Below are 17,691 nucleotides of genomic sequence, written 5' to 3'. Positions count from 1 at the left end.
ATCTTCCTCGATTCCAATACAAGTGGGGGGGGGGAGCAGATCTCTATACAGACCAGTGCAAAAACAGGGGAAAGGTGTGGGGGAGGGAAGATCTCTGTATAGACATCACAGCAAGACCAGTGCAAAACCCCTTGCACACAGAACCAACAGATGGAAGTTGGGGGGGGGGGCAGATCTCCATACATACCAGTGCAAAAGCAGGGGAAAGGTGTGGGGGAGGGAAGATCTCTGTATAGACATCACAGCAAGACCAGTGCAAAACCCCTTGCACACAGAACCAACAGATGGAAGTTGGGGGGGGCAGATCTCCATACATACCAGTGCAAAAGCAGGGGAAAGGTGTGGGGGAGGGAAGATCTCTAAATAGACATCACAGCAAGACCAGTGCAAAACCCCTTGCACACAGAACCAACAGATGGAAGTTTGGGGGGGGCAGATCTCCATACATACCAGTGCAAAAGCAGGGGAAAGGTAAGTCAGCCCCAGTAGAGTCAATGGGGCTCACTCCCAGGGATGCGTGGACGGGAGAGAAGCCTGCCAGCGGCTCCTCTCCCAGGGAGGAGCCTGCCAGGTGCTCACTCCCTGGGCTCCCTGGACTCACTCCCCGGGCTCGCTCCCTGGACTCACTCCCTGGGCTCACAAGCCTGCCAGGGGCTCACTCCTAGGGATGCGTGGATGAGAGAGAAGCCTGCGATCTACTCATTTCGCCTGGAGATCTACTGGTAGCTCGCGATCAACATATTGGGCACCCCTGCCCTAGGGTATGCCCCAGCCACCACTATAGGTTGATGGGTTCTGAGCTGTCTGTCACAGATCAGGAAAGAGATCTTGGGGTGGTGGTGCACAGGTCGATGAAAGTGTCAACCCAATGTGCGGCAGCAGTGAAGAAGGCCAATTCTATGCTTGGGATCATTAGAAAAGGTATTGAGAACAAAACGGCTAATATTATAATGCTGTTGTACAAATCGATGGTAAGGCCACACCTGGAGTATTGTGTCCAGTTCTGGTCGCCGCATCTCAAAAAAGACATAGTGGAAATGGAAAAGGTGCAAAAGAGAGCGACTAAGATGATTACGGGGCTGGGGCACCTTCCTTACGAGGAAAGGCTACGGCATTTGGGCCTCTTCAGCCTAGAAAAGAGGCGCCTGAGGGGGGACATGATTGAGACATACAAAATTATGCAGGGTATGGACAGAGTGGATAGAGAGATGCTCTTTACACTCTCAGTGTAAAGAAATGCTCTTTACACTTTCATATAACACCCGAACCAGGGGACATCCACTAAAATTGAGTGTTGGGAGAGTTAGAACAGAGAAAATATTTCTTTACTCAGCGTGCGGTTGGTCTGTGGAACTCCTTGCCATAGGATGTGGTGATGGTGTCTGACCTGGATGCCTTTAAAATGTCCTGGATGTCCTGGATTGGACAAGTTTCTGGAGGAAAAATCCATTACAGATTACAAGCCATGATGTGCATGTGCAACCTCCTGATTTTAAAAATGGGCTATGTCAGAATGCCAGATGCAAGGGAGGGCACCAGAATGAGGTCTCTTGTTATCTGGTGTGCTCCCTGGGGCATTTGGTGGGCCGCTGTGAGATACAGGAAGCTGGACTAGATGGGCCTATGGCCTGATCCAGTGGGGCTGTTCTTATGTTCACCGCTATGGGGCAACTCTGACCTGTGACTGCTAAATCGCTGGCATGTTGCCTCATGTTGGCAGATCAGGCCTGAGAAGGGGATAGGATACGGTGCGCACTGCTGATGATTGGACCCTCTCCTGTGCCTGATCCACTACCAACCGCCCCTTCCCTGTCCTCCCGCCACCCTGCTCTGCCCCCTACTCCCACCATTCCCCTGCCCCAGATCTTCTTGGAGCAGCCCTTACCTGCTCCGGGCCATGCTCTGTCTTGCAGTGGTGCCAGCAGGACTGTACAGGCCTTCCTGCCAGCACTTCCTGTAGGCATGCTGTCGCAATGTGCTTTACGACATGTTGCTTACGGCAGTTTCTCCATTCGCACAGAAGCACCTTAGGATTGTGCCAAAAATCTGGCAGTTAAAAACATAATATTGAATAATTTGGAAACACCAGCAGACAGTAAAAGCCCACTCCTTCTCTTATTAGCTTTCAGACATAACATGATATTTTCAAGCCAAGTAATGCCTCACATTTTAGATCCCTCTGCTTCAGCCAACTAATGAAGCCAGTATTGATTTGTAGAACATGACTTAAAATCTCAGCAATCACTGAACAATCTGTGAGGGGCTCTTGAAAACTGAATGTATGTATGTAACTAGACATCTCAATTTAGCAACCAGACATACATTAAACAGCATTAATAGCCAGGCACTTAATGGATCAATTCCCACTGTTTGTGTAATGTGGAAATAAAAAAGGCTTATTAAATGACAAGCTTTCCCTGGTTTGTGCTAATTAATTATATACTGCATCTGACTGCTAATTTACTGGATAAAATGCAGCCCAAAACCATGGTTCCTGCTTGAACTTTGCCTCAGCTCCACCTAATTCAGCGCAGAGTGCAGCTGCGACCTGCCTCGCAACGGCGACAGTATTAAATTAGAGCGCAAGGCCATCAATTTAATAAGTACTATAGCAGGTAATTTGAATAAGGACAGTATTAGTATTCTGCTGGTGCACAACTAAAAGCAGCTGACCTTTCAGACCAGAGAAGATCAAGCGGAATCAGAGAACGCAGTAATAATCTGACCATGTTAAGAGTGCCAAGAGAGACTTATATAGTCCTAGACACATTACTGCACATCAACTGCTCTACAGTACATAACACTTTATGTACAAAAAACAAGGTTATAAATAGAACAAACGCAATATATACAAAAGAGACTTTCAGGGGCACGTTCAGAAATTCTCCTTATTACCTTGATTTATGGCATAAAGAATATAAAATTAATCAATGCACATAAGGAAGCACTATGAACACCCACATAACTATTCAGTGACTTTTTGCTATAAATTTAGTACTAGGAACATATGTAGGTATCTTGCAGTAAAAAAGTACATCATATATTTTTTTTTAAAAAAAGTCTTACTACTATATTTCTGTAAACTGCAAGAATATAAGATGGACAAAACCAGATAATGTTTTCTAGCTAATTGGCAAGTTTTCTGAGGCTTTACAACAGCAATAAAACTCCCTACTAAAAGGCTTTTGGATTCAAGAGGCATGCGTGAGCTAATCCCCTCTAGTCTCTCAAACTGTCTTGAAATAATCACAAGAAGGGACTGCCAAAATGACATGCTCAACAGATCTGCATATGCTGTCTGGATTTTTTTAAGTTCCACTTACCTCACCGCCCTCCATCTCACATTCCAAGCTACTCTCCATGTTCAGGAAGTGTTGCTGATTTGGCGCAGGGAGCTGGTGAAGCCAAAACAAGACGAACTGGGTGCATAAGCTATCGTGATCTCTCTGGATTAAAGTTATGGTCCTTCAGCAGAGAAAACCCCACTGACTGAGCATGGCCACCAGGTGACTGAACATGCTGACAGAGTAAGAAGAGCTTGGACTGCTGAAACAGAATGTAACAATTGTTTTACCATTAATTTCAGTTCAGATTTTCAAGCACCAAAGGGCCTCCTCCATTTACTAGACTGGGTCGGCCTTCACATATAGGAGGACTATGTGCTCTTTTGAACACACATGTATCCCTGGGTAAGGCAATGAAGTTTAGTTCCCTGCATGCACATAATTTTGTTACCCAGTGGCCCCATTCCCAAGGCTGTGACTTCAGGCATGCATTCGAGCTTTCATTTTCTCCAGCTGCAACTTCCAGAGTAATCACTCTGGTGCAAAAGGCCCTTTTTAAATATGAGGACAGAGGAAAGATTTTATCAATTTTCTCTTCCTTGTTAAAAGGGTGGGATTCAAACACTCTTTTTAATTATATTTGGTCTATGTAGATCAATCCAATCATTGGAAAACAGGGTCCAATCCTGTTTTCCAACCAGGGTCAGATTTCAAGGAGTCCCTTCTTACCTGAATGAGCCCCAAGAGATTCACTCTGCCACCAAGACACAAATCCTATATACAGCGGTGTTCTTGTGCATCAACAGTGGCCCTTCGAAGGACCCTTTGCACTCAGCAGCTGCCCAACTAAGACATCCTCTGAAGCCAGTCCAGGTTCTCACCTCAGTATAGCTTCTCTTAAATACGAAGTACTTTTTCATCTAATCATTCACGGAATAAAATGACTGCTAGAAACCAGAGGTGTTGAAAATGAACTTTGTAACTCTGTACAGCAGTGGTTCTCTCTCGTGTAGAGTGTACAAACCACTAAGCCTTTGCGAGGGTGGTGGAGGGAAGCTGCTGGGGACTGAGGGGTTTTTTGTTCAACTTACCCCCTCCTGCAGCAGCCTCCTAGCAGTGTGGGGAGCCCCGTGGAGCTTTCTGCAGGGCTTCCCACATCTTGGAATGTTCAAAAAATGCTATCATAACCCACTTTTGGGTGTTGTTTTTTTTTTTGATCGCAAGCAAGTCACTATCGCATTTTTTGAACGTTCTGAGACACAGAGAGCCAGGGCTCCCTGCAACCCCAGGAGGCAGGTGTAAGAGGGGTAAGTTGAACAAAAAGCCCCTCAGTCCCCGGCAGCAGCATGACCCTGAGGATTGTGCTGCTGCCTTCCCCCGCCCCACCCCTTAAGGAGAAAGGGGCAGTGGTTCTAGTTTGAGAACCACTGCTATACAGATTGTGGAATAAAGTTGTATAATTTTCTTATCTCTCCCCACATTTATTTTTGTGCAAATTCTTTCTTCCAGGTAGCTGTGAGTTTTTTTAAAGGTCTATGTCATAAACAGATTCGGAGAACTACGTAAGTTCTAGCACAGTCCACAGAAAAGACGCAGTACCTGATCTTTCCATTAAATTTACATTACATAAAAATGGAGGGTAAGCGGGACATGACTCATTCATGAATAGACCCCTTAGTCTGATTTGTAGCAGTGAGCATAGTGTCATAGGCATACTTATTGCTAGGAATTTATCAAATTACCTTTGCTGCAATTATTAAAATTCTTTCTCCACCTTCCCAGTGAACTTAATTTCAAGTGCCAAGAATCTCCCTGGTGAGTTTCCCTATCAAATATTTCATAACTAAAACATTAAATACAACTGCTAAAAGAGGACAAGTAATAGTATAATCCATTTTATTTTTAAAAGGCATGCAATTTCAGAAAGTACTAATACTAATAATATAACCACCTACTTTAAATAGGGTTCTGTATAATACTGCACCTGCCAATCTGCTTATCCATCTAGCATCCACAAGACCTTTATTGAAATATCATTCTATGCAGTCAGCACAAAGCATTAACTAAAGGTACTGCCAATTTTTGATTCCCTCCTCCCATTTTAAAGTATAGCAGAGCAGAAAATGTAACAGAGCAGGGTATTCTGTAACAGCATGCAGAATATAAAGAGGAACTATTCCTATGCTGGGTCAAACAATTGATTCATCTAGCAAGGTGGTGCTAGAGTGCAGCCTGTTTTGACTAGACACAGAGGAATACCCATGTATTTAAAGCAGTAGCGTAGCTGGGGGGGGAGCAAGACAGTAAGTACTGCAGGGGCTGCAATGCACCATGTAAGTGGCCCCTCCCACTCAACACTGGAGCCATTCTGGGCAGTGATGGCAATGTGCAGGAGACACGGTTTGTTTTGGCGAGCACCTGCACATTGCTGTCCCTGCCCAGAATGGCTCCAATGGTGGGTGAGAGGGGCCACTTACATGGCACATTACAGTGCCTGCAGTACTTACCATTTTGCAGTACTCCCCCCTTTAGCTTACACTACTGATTTAAAGTTAAGAGCTGCTTCTAAAAAGGAAAAGGCAATTCCTTAGTGGTCGTTTTGTAAGTAGGAGCAGCAGAGGAAGCCCATCCCCACCCAGCTTCTTTTCCACCTGTGGGATTCCAAATGCATGTTTGAACATGGGTCTGAAACTTCTCTTAGGAAAAAAGCAACAGGGAGGAAAAAAGCAATGAATAGCAGGTAGGGAAAGCATTTGGTACTCACAAACTGTGCATCCAAGGCAGCTTTTCCTTATTAAAAGCACTTGTCAGTGTTCAAGTGCAGCCAAACATATAGATCGCTTAGTAAAGCCTGCAACAGACAATGGAATACAAGCCCCTTACTCAAGAAAGCAACTCCAAGACCTCTGACCCACAATTCCTAGTTAGTTTGCTTATCCTGGAAACAAATCCAGACCTCCTGCTTCACTTAACACGTGAGCCTTCATTGCCTTACCCAGGAGGTTCCAAACGAACGCCAAATTTTCATTTTACTTCTGAACTGGGGTTTGGGGATGCTGATCCCAGAGCCACATTTGGAAAATCTATTGGAAATTGGAAATCTATTGCAAGTTGAAGGGTTGCTGACAATTTGCATATTTAAGTGGATGTGTTATACATATTTTCACAGACATGGCAGATTTCAAATTTTCATGAGCAAAGATGTTGCATGAATTGTTAGAGAAATCATTTTCTTCAAACTATTAGCATGACATACTAAAATTGCATGCAGCTGTTCAGTGTAACTTTTGACAAAAATAACCAAAACAGCAATTTCATGTGTGTTTACGTGGGAGCTAGTCCCATTAAAATCATGGAGGCTTACAATACTGTTGACTCAATGTGCCATTATAAACTCAAGGACCACAATTCCTTTGAACAAACAACAGAACCAATATAGAGCAATACAGCTGCACCAAGGGGCGCATATCTGAGAACATTTCTGTGTTCACTGCCGCTATCAAAATATTTTTTGGGGAAACAAATACTCAAAAACCCCACTCTTTGGTCCACATATGCTCTTTCCAAAAAAATTATCACTAAGCTAGTTGAACTTCCATTTAGGTACAGTGGCCACTGTAGTACTTGGAGTCAATGAATTCACAACCTTACCTTCTTTTCAGTGGGCAAGTGAATGTAAGATCTTATCAGTGTAAAAGTTCTTAACAGCTCTGACCTGAAACAAAGCACAGCTCCAATAATATACCTTCTGGCTGATCTATGACAGAACCCGTTATTCCTCTCCTATAACTCTGCTGAGGAGAGACCCACAATGGTGACACACACATGGCAGTCGTTTTCATGGTAGATTTGAGAAGATCACTGTGCTAGAATCTTAAGGCATGATCCAGCCAAAGTCAAACACATTTCAGTCCTTACTGATGTCATCAGGAGAATTTCAACGAAACCTGAGTACACTTAACTGGGGGCTCAATCCTGGCATAAGGGCAATGCAACTTCGAGGTAAGGGAACAAACATTGCCATAACTTGAGGAGGCCTCCCTGACTGTCCCCCAACTGAAGGATGCAGCACACGCCCCACTGGCACAGCTATGCCAGTGCTGGAAAATAGGTTAGGATTGCGCCCATAGACTTTTAATGGCCAGCTAAAACTAGTCAAACAAGCTAGAAGGCGGTTTTGTTAAAGTTATTCCTACTGCAGGCACCCCTCATCATCTATACTGCAATTAATGAAATGTCCAGCATGAAAAAAAATCAGGGTTTGTGTGGAGAAAGAACCTATAGACTGCAGGGATTCCTGGATAACCTTGAGGCCAGGCATATGTGAAGCATTCTGAACTTCTGATATTATTCAAGTACCATGAGAGTCACTGCAGCACCACAGGCATCTAGAAGCTGTTTAAAAAAAGTGTGCATAGCATCCATTCTCTGCATGGGGTACAGTACAATCCAGCTGGGTCTGTTGCTACTGCTCCACAGTGGGAAATTGAGCTAAATGGTCTTTTGATCCCTTCCAACTCTACAATATTTCACATGTGACCCGGCTGTACTTGTCAAGATTTGTACAGTGTTTGTTCATTTTTGGCCCAGAGGCTTGAAAGGGCAAAAATTGGGAACCTTTCATTTAAAAGAAAAGGAAAAAAAAAAAACTATTTGCAGAACTCATTGCGTCACACCAAATATAGAAGTGCAGCTTTTTGTTTTGTTTTTCTGAGCAGTGATAATATTTGCTGATACACCAAGGTTGGAATTCACAAGTAGCCACAATGCAACTGATTTCCCTCCTCAAATGCTAGGCCGGTGAGTGCCATTCGTGCCATTTGATGAGTACATGCCTCACAAACTGTGCAGCTAATCCTGCCTACACATAATTACCTGCTTTGCAAACATGCATACAGCAAAGTGCATTCCTCTGCATGAATAATTGCATCCATCCGTCTTTGAGCTTCTACCCTCTGAGCAGGCAGCATCAATCAAAGAGAAACTATCACCCACATGCTGAATCTTTTGATAGATATTTCATAATCTATTGCTCCCTCCTACACTACTCAATTTCCATAGACTCTGTCTGCAAACAACAATAACTCTGAATTACTAGGGGGAATATCACCTATTCTTCTTCTTAAGAGTATCAGCTAAATAGAGAGGAGTCTACGTTTACCCATATGTTACCAAGGCTCTCCAGAACTCAACATTTCATTTTACACCAGCACTTAGCAAGGTGTATATTTCTCCCAGGAGCTTTATCCTGCCATTTCTCTCCCTGCTGCAGCCCAGTAATAAGCTGGCACCCTTCCCTTTCACCAAGCCTGTATATAAATACGCAACCTCAGAGTTGCCTTTAATAATGGAAAACTTTCCCTGAGCAGTGCTCATTTTCAGTGTTCCCAGCCTCCATGACCACAGGACCAAGCTACACATTACATGCAACTTGTGTTTTGGCCATTCTTCTATTTGTTGTTTCTTTGTCTTAAACCGATGTGTGGGGGTGCAGTAAAACCACAGTGGGTGGAGGAAGGCTTTAATTCTTTGCCCTGCCATGTTTCAGATTGGAATTTCCACACGCTATTTCCAAGGGGGAGAAGCTTCTGTGAAGCTAAGCAACATCTCCCACACCAGCAATGCATCACCACCATGGAGTCCTAGTGAAAATGGGAAATGATTGCCTGGCATAGCTTGAAAAGATGAGGCAAGTGCAGAAGAGGATAAAGTCTGGTTGGAGGCCAATAGGGCAACCTTTGTTTTCTTCATGGGGCCTTCCCTTGTGAATGTTCAATGTGCCTTATGATGTCAATGTTCCCATGTGAATGTTCAATGTGCCTGTATGACGTTGGGGCTGGGGCTGGAAGAGCACGTGCTTTGCATGCACATGGTCTCAAATTCAGTCCCTGGCATCTGCAGATAGGGCTGGGAAAGACCCCTTGTCTGAAACTGGAGAGCTGTCACTGTACTGATGTCAAAGGACGAATGGTCTGGTTTCAGTATAAGGCAGGCTCCTAGGACTTTGTTCCCTGCCTTTACTTTCATTTCAGTTCTTCTAGATCCTGAGATACAAGATTCACAATTGTGTTGCTCACTGAGATGTTGGTCTGCCTTGAGATTTAGTTACTCCTGGGAAGACTCAACACTTTTGCTGTACCACCCTTCCTCCAAGGAGCTCAGGGTGGTTTACAACATGGTTCCTTCTCTCCTTTTGTCCTCACAACAACCCTGTGAGATAGGTTAGGCTGAGAGATAGTGGGATAGCCCAAGGTTACCCAGGAAACTTCATGGATGAGCGGGGATTTGAACCTGGATCTTCCAGGTCTAAGTCCAACTCCCAAACACCATCCTAGCTCTCAGATGTCAAGATTCACCAAGGTCTTTGAGAAACTTGGGGGGGGGGGAGAGAATAAGCATTCATTTATGCCACTGCTTTTTCTCTCTTCTATTATATAATTTGCAAAAATATTATTTTAGTTGGTACCCAGCACTGTTCTGAAGAGGACAATTTGTTCAATATGTGTGATAAAAAATTTCCTTCTATTAAATAATAAAAAGAAATATGCAGCTAAAAAATTGTTACATAGCACATTAAGTTTTACAGATAGTTTTAGAGACTAAAAATGTGGTAACAGATGAAACTTTTGCAGCCACCCAAGATCAAGAGATGAAATAAAGCACACAGTGTTAATGATCCCGGTAAAGAATTTCTTTAAGGGGGGAAAAAAATTTAACAATATTTTCATATTATGATTATTATTTATACTGTGCTTATATTATCCTGGAGGCTTTACTGAACAAAGAAAAATACAGTTGCTACACCCTTAGGAATTTATGATCTAATTTTAGAGATGACATAAGTGAAAGAAAAAGGACGATGTCGAATAAAACAGGCAAAAAGAAACAGGGCAAAAAAGAATAAATAGTAAAGTACTAGATTATACTGCATAAGCCTTCCTGGCATGCTTATGCTTCTTCATGAGTCAGCTGAAGTCTCTGCCATGGTTCTCCCATTTGTGTTACATGACAATACAACTTGTATTAACTCTTGGTTTTTGGCCTTGCAAAAGTGGTACATGGGTAATATAAGTGTGCATTTTGGTGCACAAAGATGACTTTCCCTCCCAAACTGCCATCTTCCACTTGCCCTTACAAAGCTGCAGCAGGAATGCTGGCACTTCTCTCCATGCCAGTGTTATCCCACCCCTTATTTTAGTAGTTCCCTCTGGCATCCCACATTGCCCTTTAGCTCTCATTTACGTCAAGTTTAAAATTAGATACCGAGAGTGATGTCAAGAAAGAACACAAAGTGGGAACCGCTGAGTACCTTATCACTTAACACACCAGCAATTAGGGACACAGCTATAAGAGCAATATAACCCATTTAGGGTTAACGCCAGACTTTGTATGAAATGAGTTTGACACCCCTGCAATAGTCAGTAACACCCAGTAGGGGGAGACCTAAATCCTGCTGGAACAGTAGATCATACCATTACTGCTGCGAACTAGTTAGGTCAGCGGATCCCAAACATTTTACCATCAGGATCCACCTAAAAAAAAAAAGTTTTACCAATTGCTCAAGCCTCAGTGGCTATAAAGGTTGTTTGGCCATAGTGCTTGGCTGGCGGGGGTGGGGGGAGCAAGTAGCAGATTGTTTAAACCTTGATGTACATAGTCTAATTTAACTGTCTAGTCATAGTTTAGTCTAATTGTCAGTTTTGTGATCCACCCAAAGTTGGGTTGGGACCCACTTGTGGGCCACAGACCCACAATTTGGGAACCACTGACTTAGGTTTTTCTTGGTAAAGAAAAGAAGGACGTAAGTTTTATTTTAAAGAGATAGATCATCTTACCTGGTTTGAAGGTGTGGCTTGTGATGCTATATAACTTTGCCCCTCTCCATCACCATCAGTTTCTGTTCTACAACACCATCCCTCTACTATGGAGTTCCTGGAGCTGAAACCGTTGTAAATCTCACTACAGTTTAAAGGCAAACTGAGATGAAATTGTCAATGGAGAGAAGATGTAACTATTTCATCTTTTAAAAAATGTAAATATGTAGCATGTACAGGTGGGCCTTTTTATCCACAGGTTTGGAGCCTGTGGATTTGACTCACTGTGGGTTCCAAACCTGTGGTGGAGGGTCCTACCTGACTTCCTGGATGCAACCAGAAGCACCTTCTGATCGTGTCCAGGCCTCAGAACACCTCCCAGAGGTGTCAGAAAGGCACTTCTGGTTTTTTCCTCTGCAGGTGTCAGAAAGACACCCAGTCACATCTGGAGGTCAGGTGAGGGCCCAAACCCGTGGATTCGGTTATCTGCAGATTTCAGTATCCACAAGGGTTCTTGGAACAGAACCCTCATGGATGCCGAAGGCTGAGTATACTATCTTTGACTGAAACAGATGCATATGTGTTGGGGGGGGGGACAGAAGATGGTGAGAGCTAAGATGAGGGGGGAAGGCAAGTGAAGTTTTCTCAGCAGCCAAACACAGTGATGGGCACTCTAATCAGAGAGAGAAGTGGGCAGGTTAAGTTTTCCCTGAAAGTTATCTCCCCTGACAAAGGCTATCTGTTGCCAGGAAATAAATATTGCAGAATTAGCCCTGAACAGAACTAGCTTGTTAGCCAAAATATGCGCTATTTTTGTTGTTATTGAGAAAGATCTGAAGTTTGGATAACCCAACCTGACACAGGAAAGCGAACATGAAATCCATGACTATTCATGGCAGTCTCAAAGGTGGAGCCAGAGGGGTAGAAGTATTAATTAATTGCATTGCACATAAATAGGATCGCAGGCAGCCAGTGTTCAGGGGCTTCTGGGGCTTTGTAAGTGTATAGGATGTGAGCATAGAAGAATTTAGAATTGTGCAATGAAAAAGCAAGATGACCCCAGGACAACCAAAAATCTGTGGCATTTATTGCATTTTGACTTTTACTACATTCCCAAAAGGTAAACATAACATTTCAGAGGATTTGTTGACAGGCTACCAGAGATACTAATGCAGCTAAATTTAGTAGGATACCAAATGAAGTGGAAAATCGCTGTAGCTAAGTGATAATGCTGCTCATAGCAAACAAGATTTTAAATTAATAAACATGAATATATTAATTCACAACACCCCAAGTAATAAGTTGTGCTGATGCTTCCTCTGCATAAAATGTCACTTAATAACATGGCAGAAGTCAGCCACTGGGGGAAGAAGGTTGCAGAATTTGAAAGCAGGATAAAGGATTATTCTTGGTTTCCTTTTAAATTCTGTATAGAAAATGATTGCGTTAGAATGCATCATGGAGCACAAGCTCTGACTGTAAACATACTGTTTCTACAAGTCTCCTGTTGGCTATGTCCAAGTCACACAGGAAGCATCTGTCGCACATTTCCCCCCCACTTCTATGGAGTGGGATTTTTGGTTGCCAAGATCTATCATACCTTTGTATCAGGGTTTGCTTCTTTGCCTCCAGAACTTCATCTAAGTATAGAGCCTGTATTGGATCATTCTAGGACAGAATGATGTGCCATCCTACTTACTCTGTCTCCATGGAAATAAAGTGTCCCATCACATTTGCACAAGTCTACAGTGACCTGTTGGAGGCACAATTAAGTATCTTAATCCACTTCCCAGGTCTGATCTGTGCAGATGACACTGTGAAGATCATTGCAGACTTGCACCAGCATTATTGCTGGCACAGGTCCAAATGACTCATTGTGATGCTGACGCTTACCCTAGGGCAGGGATGTCCAAACTTTTTGGCAGGAGGGCCACATCATCTCTCTGACACTGTGTCGGGGGCCAGGGAAAGAAAAGAATTAATTTACATTTCAAATTTGAATAAATTTACATAAATGAATGTTAGGGATGGAACTTATATACATGAAATGTCTTGCAATCGCTCAAGGCCTATAAAAGGCCTTGCACAAAGCAAGGCCAGCCTTTCCTTTGCTGCCACTGCTGCATCACAGATGTGAAACAGAAAGCAGTGGAGGGAGCTCTCCTCCCACAGCTCATGCAAGAGGTCGAACAGTTGGCTGTCACGCTGAGAGCAGTTGCATCAGGCAGCATGGGCTCCAGCAAGTCTCCGGAGGGCTAGAGGCTCACTGGAGACTAGGGGCTCCCTGAGGGCTGGATTTGGAGTCCTCAAGGGCTACAAGTGGCTCCAGGGCCGGGGTTTGGGCACCACTGCCCTAAGGCAAGGGGACAGATCTCCCCTTACCCTGAAGAGACCTCCTGCAGCCAGAAATCCTCCCCAGGATGCAGCGTAGCCTAAGCCACACTGTGCCACTCTGCTGTTGGATTGGTTTGCCCATCCTTTGCAGTGGTACCAGCCCCATCCTGGAGAGTTAGGATGGCATAGTGGACAGGGTTTGACCTTGGCTTGGGGAAACCTGGGTTCAGATTCATTCTCATCTCTGAAACTTGCATTGGGGCCTTTGAACCAGTCACTACCTTTCAGTCTAGCCTATATCACAGGACTATTTTGAGAATAAGATGGGGAAAACCCTACACACTGCCCTAAGCTCCAGGAACAAAGGGTAGGGCCTTAATATAATAAATGGTACTGAAATATCATTTCAAACACTGTAGAAAATAAGGCCATTTAAAAAATATTCATGTTTTATATTTTGCCTGTCGGTGTAGCATCACATTGATCTTCACAATGAATGCAATGAACACTAACATTTCTACAACCTGTCGAAATATGACAGTCTCCATTTTTTAGCTGAGGGGAGGCCTACCACCCCCATTAGAGAGGACAGCCCAGCTGCTGTGCTCCTCTGTGGCAAAAATGGCAGCCAGCACTTGACAATGAACCTTTCAGACTGCATCTGTTCCTAGAAAACAAACATGCTTTCCCATCAGATCATTCAGAACTAAGCAGCTGCATTTCTAAGGACTCCTGCTCAGTTTTATGTTGTCGTTTAAGGCCTGCGTTTCATAGAATATATGAACTATGAACATTAAAAGGTATTCTTGACACCACTTGTGAACATTGTTTAAAAGAGACACATGAAGTGTACCATACAAAAAGTAAAGAATTCATCACACACACACACACACCCCAAAAATGGGGGGACAATGACAAAAGAATATGTAGAGGATGACACTAAGAAGGATGACATGCGCCATTCAGGCTGGTCGCATAGTACATAGACCAGAATTTTCTTTGATCCCTTATTAATACTATAAAATTGGGGAGCTTTTTTTGGTTTCCCCCCAATATATTATGGCTTCAATCCTCAATGCATTTACTGGGAATAAACCTCATCGAACTGGATTTACTTCTGAGTAAATATGTATAGGACTGTGCTGTGAGCCTTATTTGGCTTATCTCATATTTTTCCTCCAGATTTGTCCTCTATTTTCTTTAGACTTTAGATATTTTTTATCAAATGTTCAAAGAAGCTGTTTTAAATTATACAGTTTATCCTATTTAAAAATAATAATAACAGGGACTGAAAAGACAGTCTGCAGGATATAAGGCTTCCTTGTTCTTCCCAACTTTTACAATACAAAGCACTGCAGCACCATGAACACTGAAATAAATGAGCAGACAAGGGAGGAAAAAGTAAAATATACCTTTGTGATACGTTTCTGAAGTTTATGACAAAAGCTGCTCCTTGTGGTTTATTAAACTCTAATCATTTTTCTTGAAGGATTAGTAGCAATTATCATTAAGGTTCAAGCATTTAACTGTGACTGCTGCAATAAATCTTACTGAAATAACTGAAACATACTTTTTTTGCATGTGGCAACCTGTCTCTGAATCACAACCATCTGTACATAGTTATTGCCTGGTGCACACAGATGGCAGTAAAATCACTATAAAGCTATACCATTCTTTAATCATAAGTTCTATCAGTACCAAACAAAGTGAAATTGCAGTCAGACTATTAGCATTTGAAAGACTATATGATCACTGTAATTAACAAATACGTTTTCAAATCCTGGTACAATACTATTTCATTGGTTTCTTATTGAACAACCACAACCAAAAAAACAAAACAAAACAAAAAACCCCACAATCACTCAGAAATACTTATACTGCGCAAACCCCTTTGTTTAAATCTCAAACAGCAGCACATTTCTTAATGTAAGTGAATAAATGAAAACATATGCTAGCAATAGAATAGCAGTCTTTCATACATTTTCACTACACAGTTCCTTTGCAGATTTAAAATGACAGAAGATGGTAGCAGGATAATTGATCCCTTCTTGCTCAAGGCACAGAATCATGGGTGCTTGGGGTCAGCAAGTGGAGGGCTACATTAACTCTTGTCACTCCTGATCAGTCACAAGCATTCGCACATTCTTTATTGTTTTCAAGGGGATGAGATGCTCACATCTTTAAGAGGCCTTTGTCAATAGTGAAGACTTTCTCAGACACAACAAGCAGATGTTCACTTTCAGCCTCTGCCCTGACCTTGCCAATATTACAGTGTGGTCTGAGCCAGCCTGCACTTTAGTGGCTCTCACCTACTCCCAGGAATGGAAGATACTTTTTTTTTAACCAAGTCAGACCACTGCTCCATATAGCTTGATTATGCTGACTGGCAGTGGTTGTCCAGGGTTTTAGAGGGGGATGTTTCCCAACACTACTTGGAGATGCCAGGTATTGAACCTCAGAACCTCCTGCATGCAAAACATGTGTTGTTCCACTGAACTACAACCTACCCCCAAATCATGCCTGGTGTGTGGGATGGCTGATGTGGGATGGCTGTTCCATCTGTCACATGCATATGCAAAGCTTTTGGGAAGTGGGAGTGAGGTCTGACTGCCATAGAGAGGAGCCAGAAAAGGCGCAGAAGAAATCACAATAAGATGGATCAGGAGGACAGCTGGAAGTCTGATCAGGCCCACACATGGCCTCCTGAGGAACAGAGCCCTGTAACGACCTGGTTTGGAACACAAGACTGGAAAAGAGTATATCTGCTATTCCCTTTGTCTTGGAACTTTGAAAATATGGTTGTTAAAACACTTCCTTTATTGGTGTGGATCCCAAACTTACCAGTGTCATGGCTCCCTTCTCCCACAGTGTCACTTTCCCAGGTGCTGCCGTCTTGGATAATGTGATTTCATGCAATCCAAGACGGCAGCACCTAGGAAGAGGAAGCCAGGGACATCTTGCAATGCTCCTGTGAATATGCTGTAGATCTCTTTGGAGTTGTGCCTCAACAGTTTGGGACTGTTTTATAGTGATATAGAAACTACACTTTGCTGTGTTGTAGTTTGCAGGACAGTTTGTCCTTCTTTATAGGACAGAGGTTCAAGGTAATTAATTGGTGATAATGGAACATTAATTATGTCCAATACCACAATATTCTACACGTCCTCCAACCTGAGTGAATTCTACAAAAGCAACTTTAGCTGGAGTTTGATTTCAAGGTGCTCCATAATCTATAGCAACCATTTTCAACCACTGTGCCATGGCACACTGGTGTATGCGGATGGTCTGCAGGTGTGCTGTGAGAGTCTGGGGGAGGATCATTTGTTAGTAGGGTCACTGGGGAATGTAAGCCTCTGCTGTCTGTGCAGTGGTTGGCAACCTTCAGTCTCGAAAGACTATGGTATAAGCCTACAGCACCCGGTATTCCCAGGTGGTCTCCCATCCAAGTACTAACCAGGCCTGACCCTGCTTAGCTTCCGAGATCAGACGAGATTGGGCATGTGCAGGGTAACAGTGTGCCTTGTCAATTGTCAAAAAATTGATGGTATGCCTTGATGATTTTAGTGCCTTGTCAGAGTGCCATGAGATGAAAAAGGTTTAAAATTGCTGATCCAGAGGGTTGTGTCCTTTTGAGGCACATCAGGCCATTCTTGCTGCACTCTCTTAACAAAGAACAATAATGATATTGTGGCTCGACATTCAAATGGATTCTTTTTAGTCTTTTCTTTTTTAAATAAAAAAAAATAACTAAGTACATTTCATGTTTCTGAGGCTAGAAGTCTCATTATGAAATTATGCACTGAGATGTATATTCTGTCTGTGTTGCAGGCTTGCTTTTGTTTTATATTAAAAACTGTGACTTTGCATCTCAACTCTTCCATCAGTCATGAATACCAAAAAATATGAAACAGATGTGATGAGTATAACATGAATCTTGCAGAGCATAGCTGCGCTTTTTGATGGGCTTAGGGTAAGCAGTTGCCCTCCCTGGGGCACATGTTAACTGTTTGAGATTCGCTGCTGCCAAATGCACAGCTTGCTATCTGTAGGAAAGTAGAATTGGCAGGGAACAGCTGGTACCAGTCAATAGATGTGCCATTTCTATTTCTTCCATGAGAGCTGCAGCAGAGCAAATTAGCATAGATCTCGATAGCATACAAGGCACAATGCTTGTATTAAGGACCACAAAGCTCTATTCATATGCAGTTTTTCAGAGTATAGTCCTGCACCCATCCACTCACCGAGGGCCTCAGGGCATA

The 17,691-nt window shown here is 43.1% G+C and overlaps 1 pseudogene; it reads right to left on the bottom strand.

Moving 5' to 3' along the window:
* Positions 1-16,837: 16,837 nt before the first annotated feature.
* On the bottom strand, positions 16,838-16,957 carry LOC136642738 (5S ribosomal RNA; annotated as a pseudogene).
* Positions 16,958-17,691: the final 734 nt, after the last annotated feature.

This window comes from Tiliqua scincoides, chromosome 2, assembly GCF_035046505.1.
Source record: "Tiliqua scincoides isolate rTilSci1 chromosome 2, rTilSci1.hap2, whole genome shotgun sequence".
In the NCBI taxonomy this organism is placed as follows: domain Eukaryota; kingdom Metazoa; phylum Chordata; class Lepidosauria; order Squamata; family Scincidae; genus Tiliqua; species Tiliqua scincoides.
This window is presented reverse-complemented; position numbering and strand designations above follow the sequence as displayed.